We start from the raw sequence: 12,549 nt of genomic DNA, 5'->3' as shown, positions 1-12,549 counted from the left end.
TGAGGAAAGCCAGGGCAGTATGCCCAGGATAAATACCATCACCCATTGCCCTGTTCTGCAGCAGCAATCGAGGGTCCACGCCCCTTGCTGCCAGCCAGTGCTTCCTGAAGACCCCAGGGAAGTCCTTAGTTGACAGAATCTTCCTTATCTCACTTTCCACCCTTCGCTTCTGACGTGGGCTCTTCCAAGGCCTTCCTTTGGCACAGCCAAAGCAATCTTCAGTGACGGATCAACACAAAATGAATGTCCTCAGAATGCTCTGGGCCTCTCTGGGAACGTCATGTTAATTAGAAAATCTTTCATGACTTTTAATTTGTATGGGTCATTTAAGAAGGCATTGAATGAGCTGAGGATTCAGCAACATTGAATACTGACTCATAAGAACCTGATTTAATTTACTTTGTTGTTTACCAAGTCCAGGTATTGGAATGTGAATGATGAGAGTTTATCTTTGCAAATGCATACAAGAGTTTTTAAACTTACAGTTTAAAAGAGTGTCTGAGGATGTACTGCCCAGACCAAAATATATATATATCAAATGCTGTAAGATCTAATATTTGTTTCCTCCAAAGAAAAAGCAATCACTGCTTTTGAAATGGACATTAGCTCTTTTTTAAAATATTTAATTCAGTGCTTATCACAAAGCAGATATGCAATAACAATTTATTGTATGGATAAATTAGTGTTGATATCAAGAGCTGAGAAAATTGCCATCATCACTCAAATGGTCATGCACTGGCTTGATCAAAAAGAAAGTTCTTTATAATTAAATTTAAAACACAGGATTTTCTTTAGGAAAGTTCCTAAATTAATCCTATGAGTGTCATTTTGCTAACCTTCTTCAACAGTGATATTTAATTTATTGATATTGAAAGCACTTTTCATTAACAAAGGTATTTTGAAGTTGAAAGCGTAAAACTTTCTTCAGGAAAAGAATACATAGAACATTTTAGATCAAATTATAGCTTTCAATGTTGTATTTCTATTTTCAAAATTTTAAATTGTCTTTTTTAGAAATGTTTGTGAGTACATAGGAGGTGTACATATTTAGGGGGTACATGAGATGTTTTGATGCAGGCATGCAATGTGAAATAAGTACATCATGAAGAATGGGGTAGCCATCCCCTCAAGGGTGGATTTATCCATTGAGTTTCAAACAATCCAATTACAATCTTGATTTTAAAATGTACAGTTATTATTGACTATCGTCACCTTGTTGTGCTATTTGTGCTATCAAATAGTAGGTCTTATTCATTATTTCTAATTTTTTTTTTTGAGATGCAGTCTTGAGTGCCCAGTCTGGAGTGCAGTGGCACGATCTCAGCTCACTGCAAGCTCTGCCTCCTGGGTTCACACCATTCTCCTGCCTCAGCCTCCCAAGTAGCTGGGACTACAGGCGCCCGCTGCCACGCCCGGCTAATTTTTTGCATTTTTAGTAGAGATGGGGTTTCACCGTGTTAGCCAGGATGGTCTCGATCTCCTGACCTCGTGATCCGCCTGCCTCAGCCTCCCAAAGTGCTGGGATTACAGGCGTGAGCCACCGTGCCCAGCCTATTTCTATTTTTTAATACTCATCCCCACCTCCCTCTCAGCCCCTCACTACCCTCACTAGCCTCTGATAACTGTTTTTCTACTCTCTATGCCCATGAGTTCAGTCGTTTTGATTTTTAGATCCCACAAATAAATGAGGACATGTGATGTTTGTCTTTCTGTGCCTGTTCTATTTCACTTAACATAATGATCTCCAGTTCCATCCATGTTGTTACAAATGACTGGATCTCATTCTTTTTTACAGCTGAGTAGTACTCCATTGTGTATATGTACCACATTTTCTTTATCCACTCATCTGTTAATAGGCACTTAGCTTGCTTCCAAATCATAGCTATTATAAACAGTGCTGCAACAAACATAGGAGTGTAGATATCTCTTCGATATACTGATTTCCTTTCTTTTGGGTATATACCTAGTGGGTAAGATTGCTGGATCATACTGTAGCTCAATTTTTAGTTTTCTGAGGAAACTCCAAACTGTTCTCCATGGTGGTTGTACTAATTTACATTCCTCCAACAGTGTACAAGGGTTCCCTTTACTCCATATTCTCACCAGCATTTGTTATTGCCTGTCTTTTGGATATAAGCCATTTAAACTGGGGTGAGATGATATCTCATTGTAGTTTTGATTTGCATTTCTTTGTTTGTTTGTTTTTGTTTGTTAGAGACAAGGTCTCACTCTGTTGCCCAGGTTGGAGTGTAGTGGCACCATCTCGGCTAACTGCAACCTCCGCCTCTCCAGGTTCAAGACATTCTCCTGCCTCAGCCTCTCAAGTAGCTGGGCTTACAGGCACATGCCACCATGCCTGGCTAATTTTTGTATTTTAAGTAGAGACAAGGTTTTACCATGTTGCTCAGGCTGGTCTTGAATTCCTGACCTCAAGCAATCCACCTGCTTCGGCCTCCCAAAGTGCTGGGATCACAGGTGTGAGCCACTGCGCCCAGCCTCATTTGCATTTCTCTAATGATCAGCAATGTTGAGCACCTTTTTCATATGCCTGTTTGCCATTTGCATGTCTTTTGAGATATGTCTATTCAGATCTTTTGCCCATCTTTTGATTGGATTATTAGATTTTTTTTTTTTTCTTCTTCTTATAGGGTTATTTGAGCTCCTTGTGTATTCTGGTTATTCATCCCTTGTCAGGTGGGTTAAATTGTCTTTTGAACTTTTAAAGTTTAAATTAAAATTATTTTTGCCCTGTACGCTCTGGCATTAGAGGCCGTGGGCTCCAGGTCTTTGCTGGTGAGCAGGGGACGCACCAGGCACATGCTCTGCATCTGTGCCGACTGTTCGGCATTTGACTCCCAAGCCCTGGGTCCACTTTCCCCGCTTTTCTGCCCTGCCAAGATCTGGGAGGTTCACCTCTATGTTTGGCACCATCCATGCTCCATGCCTTCTAGCTTCCAGGTGAATCCTGTGCACTATCAGCAAAGTAGCTACAGGAGGGAAAAGTTGGATTATTTATTTTTCCTTCTCATTCCTCACCTCTCCAACTGTGTCAGGGGTCCCCAAAACCCCCAGGCTTGATGATTTGCTAGGACGATGGACAGGACTCAGTGTATAGTCTTGTTCATGATTATAATTTATTCCAACGAAAAGATACAAAGCAAAATCAGAAAAGGAAAATGTTTGGAGGAAACCCAGGCACAAAATTCCATGTCCTCTCCCGGTAGAGTCACACAAGGTGTGTTTAATTCCCTCAACAAGGAACTGTGGCAACACTTGTAAAATGTTGCAACCCCGGGAAGCTCAGTAGGATTTTTACTGGGGGCTGGTCATGTGACACCCTATTTTTCCATATCAAAATTTCAAACTCCCGGGCTGGGTGTGGCAGCTCATGCCTGTAATCCCAGCACTTTGGGAGGCAGAGGCAGGCGCGTTGCTTGAGGTCAGGAGTTTGAGACCAGCCTGGCCAACGTGTGAATCCCTGTCTCAATTAAAAATACAAAATCTAGCCAGGTGTGGTGGCACATGCCTGTAATCCCAGCTACTTGGGAGGCTGAGGCACGAGAATTGCTTGAACCCAGGAGGTGGAGGTTGCAGTGAGCTTAGATCATGTCACTTCACTCTAACCTGGGCAACAGAGAGAGACAATGTCTCAAAAAAAAAAAAAAAAAAAAAAAAAAAAATCCAAACTCCAAGAAGGAAAGCAAGTGCTCAAGTTAAACCATATTATTTGTACAGTTCAGTCAGTGTAGCCACTCTTATCAGTAAAGGTAATAGGAACCCTCCAGAAATCTTAAGTTTACAGACTCCAGCGAAGGGCCACCCTCGTAAGCTGGCCTTTCAAAGGACAGCGGCCAGGCCTTCTGTGCTAACACTTTTCTGCACCGAGGTTCTGGCAGCGGCTATTTTCCCGGCAGTCCCAGCTGCCCTCTTCTGCAGTTAGGCGCTGCCAGATTCCAGAAACTTCTCCCTCCTCCTTGTTTCTTCAGGTTCAGATTGGGGTGAATCTCTGAGAGCATTTCTTGTTGGTTGCCTTAACTCAAGCCACCCAGCTCTGCACAGAGTCTCATCATTACTATCTGAAACGCACTTGCGTTTCCAGTGAAGGAGGAGGAAAAGGAACCAGATTTACCCTCCAGACTGAAATCACCCTGGAAAACAGACAAAATACAGGCAGACCTCATTTTATTGTGCTCCACAGATACTGCATTTTGTAAACTGAAGGTCTGTGGCAACCCCATGTCCAGTAAGTATATCAGTGCCATTTCTCCAGCTCCACCTGTTTACTTCATATCTCTGTGTCACAGTTTGGTAATTCTTGCAATACTTCAAATCTTTTCATTATTTTTATATCTGTTGTAACATAAAGATCAGTGATCTTTGATATTCTTATTGTAATTGTGGGATAATGTAAGTGTAAGTGGATTTTACTAAGAAGAGAGAATAGGGATCACAAATATATCTTTGAAAAAATTAAAATTTTCCAAATTTGGTATAAATTTTATAGCCACAGATTTTAAAAATCATGAAAGCCCAAGGAAAAGAAACATAAAGAAAAACCATACAGAAGTATGTCATAATTAAAATGCTCAAGACCAGTGACAGAAAATCTTAGAAGCCAGTGGGGAATAAAGACACACAATAGACAAACAGAAGCTAGTATCTCATGAGACATGAAAGCATGAGGACAGCTTGAAAGTAGTGAAAGAGTAAATCCTTTAATTTATCCAGAATTCTATACTCACTAAAAATATCTTTCAAATATGAAGTTGCTTTCGGACACAGAAAATCTGAAAGAGTTTATCACAGGCAGGCCTACATAACAGGAAATATTTAACATCCAAAATTCAATGTAAAATTCACCATATTAACACACTAAAAAAAGAAATAAAAACATATGATGATCTCAATAGATACAGAAGAGGCATTTGAAAATATCAACTATTCCTGATAAAAACTCACAGAAAACTAAGAATAGAAGTAAATTTCGTCAACCTGTTACAGGGAATCTCTGAAAAACCTGCAGCTTACACACACTTAATAATGAATGATTGATTCTTTTTCCCCAAACATAAGAAACAAGATTAAAATGTTTGTTCCACCAATCCCATTCAACTTTTTACAGGAGAGTTGAACCAGTGTTATAAGGAACAAAAGAAATTTTTTAAAAAGAGGCTGGGTGCAGTGGCTCATGCCTGTAATCCCAGCACTTTGGGAGACTGAGGCAGGCGGACCACGAGGTCAGGAGTTCGAGACTAGCCTGACCAACATGGTGAAACCTGTCTCTACTAAAAATACAAAAATTAGCCGAGCATGGTGGCGCGCAGCTGTAATGCCAGCTACTCAGGAGGCTGAGGCAAGAGAATGGCTTGAACGTGGGAGGCGGACGTTGCAGTGAGCTGAGATCATGCCACTGCACTCTAGCTTGGGAGACAGAGCAAGACTCCGTCTCAAAAAAAAAAAAAAAAAAAGTGAATTACATTTACATGAGCTCATGAGGGTGAGGCCACCATGATGGATATGCTCTTACAAGAAGAGAAAGAGACACTGGACCTTTCTTTCTCTCTCTCCATGTACACACTCCAAGGAAAGACCATGTGAAGATACAACAAGAAGATAGCCTTCTGCAAACTAGGAAGAAGCCCCTCACCAGAACCTGAACATGCTGATGTCCTGATCTTGGAGTTCACAGCCTCCATAACTGTGAGAAATAAATGTCTATTGTCTAAACCACCCAGTCGATGATGCTAATCTTAAATATGTAAGATCAAATTTAACAAAAAAGTGCTAAGACACACTTTTGTTAAATTTAATCTTATGTATTTTATGCTTACCTTAATTTCATTTTCATATTGTTCATTGCCACAATATAGAAATACAATTGATTTTTGTACACAGATCTTGTACCACACAACCTTGCTTAACTCAGTTATTAGTTGTAATAATTTTTTAGTGGGTTTCTTAGAACTTTCTAGATACAAGATCATGTTATCTACAAATACAGAGTTTTACATCTTCCTTCCCAATTGGAATGCCTTTTACTTCTTTCCCTTGCCTAATTGCCCTGACTAGACTCTCCAGAACAGTGTTGAATAGAAGTTGCTAGAGCAGACTTATCTTCATGATCTTAGGAGAAAAGCATTAAGTTTTTCACTGTTAAGTATGACATTGTCAGTGGATTTTCGGTTGATGCATTTTATCAAGTTAAGGAAGTTCATTTCTATTCCTAACTTGTTGAGAGGTTTTTTTTTTTCTCATGGATGGGTGTTGGATTTTATCAAATGCTTTCTCTGTGTCTATTGAGATAGTCATATGAGTTTTGTTTTTTATTCCATTGAAACAATGTATTACGTTAATTGATTTTCAGATGTTAAGCCAACCTTGCATTATAAATCACACTTAGTGTGATGTATAATCATTTTTATATGTTGCTGGATTTGGTTTGCTACAACTTTGTTGAGGATTTTTGCATTTGTATTCATAAAAGATACTGGTTTATAGTTTTCCTGAGATGTTTGGGCTCACAAAATGAGTTTGGAACTTTTCCCAACTCTTCTATTTTTGGAAGAGTTTGTGGGAAAATCGTATTAATTCTTCACTGAATGCTTGGTAGAGTTGGCAGGGAAGCCATCTGGGCCTGGATTTTCCTTTGTGAATAGATTTTTTATTATTATTAATTCAATCTCCTCCCTTGCTATAGTTCTATTCGGATTGCCATTTCTTTTTTAGTCAGTTTTAGTAGCTTGTGTTTTTCTAACCATTTGTTCACTTTATCTAAGTTATCTAATTTGTTGGCATACAATTGTTCATAGCATTCCTTTATAATCCTTTTTATTTATGTTAGACTGGTAATAATGTCTCCTCTTTTGTTTCAGTAAGTTTTTGCTCCTTTTTTTTCTTGGCCAATCTAGCTAAAGATTTATCAAACCTGTTGATTTTTCCAAAGAACAAGCTCTATTGCTTTTTTATTTATGCTTTCGCTAATTTCCTCTCTAATATTTTTTTATTTCCTCTCTTTTTTTGCTTTAGATTTATTTTGCCTTTTGTCCCAGTGTCTTAGGTGGAAGTTTAGGTTATTCATTTGAGATCTTTCTTCTTTCTTAATACAGGCATTTATAGCCATAAATTTCTCTCTAAACACTGCTTTAGATGCATCTCATAAATTTTTGTGTGTTATGTCTTTATATTCATTCATCTCTTAGTATTTTCCAATTTCCCTTTTGATTTATTGTTTGACCCATTGGCTATTTAGAAGTGTGTTGTTTATGTTATATTTATTTTTGAGTTTCCAATTTTTTTTCTGTTATTTATTTCAAATTGCATTTTACTGCAGTCAGAAACCATACTTTGTATTCTTTATATATTTTCAAATTTATTGAGGTTTGTTTTACAGGTTAGTATATGGTCTATCATGGAGAATATTCAATGTGCCCCTGAGAGGAATACATATTCCGTGTTGTTGGGTGGAGTTCTATAGGTGTCTGTTAGTTCTAGTTGGTTTATAGTGTCATTCAAGTCTTCTGTTTCCTTGTTGATCATCTGTCTAGTCATTCTTTTCAGTATTGAAAGTAGGGCACTGAAGTCTTCAGCTGCTTTTCTTGATTTGTCTATTGCTTTTTTCATTTCTGCCAGTTTTGCTTCATGTATTTTAGTGCTCTGTTGCTAGGTGCTTATGTTTGCATAATTGTTGTAACTTATTGATGTGTTGACCCCTTTATCTTTATAAAATATCCCTTTTTATCTCTAGTATCTTCTTTTGTTACAAAGTCTACTTTGATATAACTATAAGATACTTTAGCTTTCTTGGGGTTTCTGTTTGCATAATGTATCTTTTTTATCTTTTACTTTCAATGTATTTGTATATTTGAATCTAAAATGTGTCTCCTTTAGAAATCCTGCCATTGCACTCCAGCCTGGGCAACAGAGGGAGAGTCCATCTCGAATAAATAAATGAATAAATAAAAAAAATGTGTCTCCTTTAGGTAGCACATACTTGGATAATTTTTAGAACCAGTCAGACAATCTCCCCCTTTGATGTGGATTGTGTGTTTAGTCATATTTAAACTTATTATTGATATAGTTGAATTTATGTCTGCCATTTTATTTTTTCTTTTTTATATGTCATGTTATTTTTATTCAATTTCTTGTTTATCACTTTATTTGAATTAGGTAAATATATTTTAATGCTGCATCTTTATTTAATGCTTTTTTCACTATATTTTGAGGGATGTTTTGGTGATTGCTCTAGGGATTGCAATATACATCTCAAAATATAAGAATCAGCTTTAGATGGATACCAGCTTATTTCCAGTAATACAGAGAAATGTTAGTCTATTTTTGTGGTATTATGGTTATGCATATTATTTATCTTAATGTTATAAGCCCAACAATAAGTTATTATAATTAGTGCTTTAACAGTTGTGTTTGTTTGTTTGTTTGCAGTTTTAAGATTTAATAGAGTGAAAACAGAGCTCCCATACAAAGGGAGGGGACCCAAAGAGGGTAGCCGTTGCTGGCTTGAATGCCTGGGTTTATATCCAGATCATTGTCCCTCCCACTGTGCTCTCAGGCGATAGATGATTGGCTATTTCTTTGCCCCCTGTTTTTGCCTAACTAGCATTTTAGTGAGCTCTCTTTACTATCTGATTGGTCGGATGTGAGCTAAGTTGCAAGCCCCGTGTTTAAAGGTGGAATTGGTCACCTTCCCAGCTAGGCTTAGGGATTTTTAGTCAGCCTAGGAAATCCAGCTAGTCCTGTCTCTCAGTAGCCCCCCTCAACAGGAAAACCCAAGTTCTGTTGGGGAGGTTGGCCGACGACCGCTCTAACTGCTTCCTGCTGAATTGGGGTGTAGTAGGGGTTGTGCAGTTGGGATTTCCTCAGGAGGGGTGACTTCGATGTCATTAACCTCAGCGCATGGGCTAGCAGACCCAGTCCAGGGGTCCACGGCAGATCTTAGTCATGGACTGCACCTGAAGCTCCATTTGAAGAATGATTTGTAGTTTTACAGCTTTGATTCTGGAAGAGACAAACTTAACAAGAATGTTAAACTTACAGTGATTGAAATGTATGGCCTGCAGTGCAGGGGATTATTTCTTTGGCACACTTCACAGGCCCTGACTATCTGCTTGATAGTTTTGAAAAGGCCTGGTCCAGTAAATAATAATTTGGCCATCTGAGATCTTGAGATCTTAAGCTCTCAATGCCTAAGTGGAAGGTTTGGTGAAGGGTTTTAAGCAATTTACATTGGTTAACTGCAGGCAAAAGTATTTTTTCCTTCTTCGGTGGCTAGCCATCCTCAGGGGAGGAAAGTATGTCCTTGTAAGGTTCCCTATTCTATTTCTCCTGCTGAGTACTGGGGCTTGGTTTCCTGGAGAGGATTACCCCATACTAGGGGTCCTTCTATAAGCATTTCTAATGCAGGGTCCTGCCTTGCAGATCTTTTGGCTTCAATATCCATTTGGTGGTTCTCTTTTATTTTTCTTTGTTTTCCTTTTTGATGACCCCAGCTGTGAAAGACTGTCACCTTTTTAAGTTTCTGTACAACCAATAATAATCTCCTAATGGCTTCCTGATGTTTGATAGGTGTTCCCTCAGAAGTTAGGAATTCCCTTTCTCTCCATATTGCTGCGTGGGCATGGAGGACTAGGTAAGCATACTTAGAGTCTGTATATGTATTTACCCTTTTTCTTTATCCTAATTCTAGTGCCTGAGTGAGGGCTATTAGTTCTGCCAACTGAGTACTAGTTCCTGGAGTGAGGGGATTACTTTCAAGTATTCCATTATCGCCGACCACTGCATACTCCACTTTTCGAAGTCCTTTTTCTACAAAGGACCTTCCATCAGTATACAAGTTGAGGTCGGGATCAGTCAAGGGAACCTCTAGAAGGTCCCCTTGAGCGATGTAGGTTTGAGCAATTACTTGTTGACAGTTATGTTCTATCTTTTCTTCATTGTCTGGAAGAAATGTGGTTGGGTTAACAGTTGAACAAGTGCACAGTCACAGCTCTGACCCGTCAAGTAATAGAGCCTGATATTTAAGCTTATCTGACAGCCACAAGTCTCCTTTAGCAGTGAGTATGCCATTCACATCATGAGATGTCCACACAGTAAGATCTCTTCCCCATATCATTTTAACTGCTTCAGATACTAAGACTGCTACTGCTGCCACTACCTGTAAACAACGAGGCCAACCCTTTGCCACTACATCTATTTCCTTACTCAGGTATGCCATGGGTTGCAAGCTCGTCCCTCGGACCTGTGTAAGGACTCCCAGAGCGGTTCCTGTTTTTTCTGTGACATATAAAGAAAAGTTTTGCCCCATTGGCAAGTTTAACACTGGGGCTTGGGTAGGGCCTTCTTTAGGGCCTGGACAGCCGCTTCTGCTTCAGGTGTCCATCTTACTAAATGGGTATTGGCTTTCTGAGTTTCCTTAATTAGTGTATGTAATGGTCTGGCTATTTCACCTTACCTGGGAATCCATATTCAGCAGAAACCTGTTATGCCAAGGAATCCTCTTAGTTGCTTTAGGGTTTGGGGATGAGGATAAGCCGGTATAGGCTGGATACTTTCCTCACTGAGGGCCCTGGTGCCTTTGGATAATTTTGGCCCTAAGTATTTAACCTGCTGTGAGCAGAGCTGAGCCTTTGGTTTAGAAACCTTGTAGCCACAGGTAGCGAGGAAATTTAAGAGCGTTTGAGTGGCTTGATGGCACAAGGTTTCCGAATGGGCGGCTAAAAGTAAATCATCCATGTACCAAAGGACAAGAGTGTCCAGGTATGAGAACTGGCTCAAGTCTTGGGCTAATGCCTGGCCAAATAGATGGGGGCTATCCCTGAGCCCTTGGGGTAAAAGAGTCCAGGTGAGTTGAGACATTGAGTTTGAAGGATCTTTAAAGGCAAACAGGAATTGAGAGTAAGGCTGTACAGGGATGCAGAAAAAGGCATCCTTAAGGTCCAGGACTGTAAACCACTCTGCTTCCCCTGGTATTTGGGAAAGCAGAGTATAAGGGCTAGGCACAGCTGGGTATAGAGGAACAACAGCCTCACTGATAATCCTGAGATCTTGCACTAATCTCCACTGTCCATTGAGTTTTCATACTCCTAAAATTGGAGTATTGCAGGGGCTACTGCATGGTTTTACTAGGCCTTGGGCTTTTAGGTCCTTAACAATCTTTTGGAATCCTTGTTGGGCCTCGGGTCTAAGCGGGTACAACCTTTGGTAGGGAAAGGAGGTGGAATCCTTTAGTTTAACTTGAACAGGACAGGCATTCTTTGCTTGTCCATATTGTCCTTCTGTTGCCCAGACTTCAGGATTAATTCCTTCCTCAAGCAGGGGACAACAAACGAGTGTTCCTTCTCCTATGTTCAGGTGTATAATGGCCCCTGCTTTTCCTAGAATGTCTCTCCCTAACAAGGGAGTGGGGCTTTCAGGCATAATTAGAAAAGCATGTGAAAAGAGTAAAGTTCCCCAGTCACAACTTAGTGGCTGGGAGAAGTATCTAGTGACTGGCTGTCCTAGGACCCCTCGGATAATGACAGATCTGGAGGGCAGTTGTCCGGGACAGGAGAGTAAGACTGAGAAGGCCGTACCAGTGTCCAGGAGATGGTTAACCTCCTGGCCCTCAATGGTCAAGCATACCTGGGGCTCTGTGAGGGTGATGGCATGGGCTGATGCTTGGCCCAGGCACCCTCAGTCCTGCTGCTGGATGGTCTGGTTAGTGGCTTCTGACTCAAAGGACCTTCATCTCCTGGGGCAGTGGGCCCTCCAGTGATTCCCTTGATATAAGGGGCATGGACGAGGGGGCGGCTTACTTTTAGTTGGACAATCTTTTCTAAAGTGTCCTTGTAGAACGCACTGGAAGCAAACCCTATTAGGCATGCGATTTGCCCAGCTTTTCCTTTTTCAGAGCCTCCAAAGTCCACTTGCCTGAGGGCCATGACTAAAGCGGTGGCCTTTTTTTTTTTTAATTCTGTTTGTCCCGTTCCACCTGCTCCTCCTGATCTCTATTATAAAAAACCGAGGTTGCCAAGTTCAGTAGGGTTTCTACGTTTTGCTCCAGGCTTAAGGTGGACTTTTGAAGTTATTTTTTAACGTCTGCAGCTGACTGAGTGATAAACTTATCCTTTAAGATTAGTTGGCCTTCAGTAGAGTCAGGTGACAGGGAGGTATGCTTAGAGTCAGGTGACAGGGAGGTGTGCTTCCTCACTGCCTCCCTTAGTCTCTCCAGAAAGGCAGTAGGATTTTCTTCCATTCTCTGTGCTATAGTGGACATCACTGAATAATTCACGGGCTTCTTCCTAGTTTTCCTTTGTCCTTCTAGCACACAAGTTAGCAAATGTCTCTGGCACCAATCTCCATGTTCTGATTCTGCATCCCAATGACGGTCTACACTGGGAACTGCCTGCTGGCCTGGGGGAATTGTTCTCTTTCCTCTGTTGTCATCTTATCATTGACCTGACAGAGATACCAGAGATCGCTATACTCCCGGGCTGCAGTTACGGCGGCACTTCTCTCATTTGGGGTTAGTGTCTGATCTACCAGTAACATTATATC

The sequence above is a fragment of the Macaca nemestrina genome, chromosome 14 (genome assembly GCF_043159975.1).
Source record: "Macaca nemestrina isolate mMacNem1 chromosome 14, mMacNem.hap1, whole genome shotgun sequence".
NCBI classification, from domain to species: domain Eukaryota; kingdom Metazoa; phylum Chordata; class Mammalia; order Primates; family Cercopithecidae; genus Macaca; species Macaca nemestrina.
The sequence above is the reverse complement of the archived record's forward strand: the minus strand, read 5'-3'. Positions refer to the sequence as shown.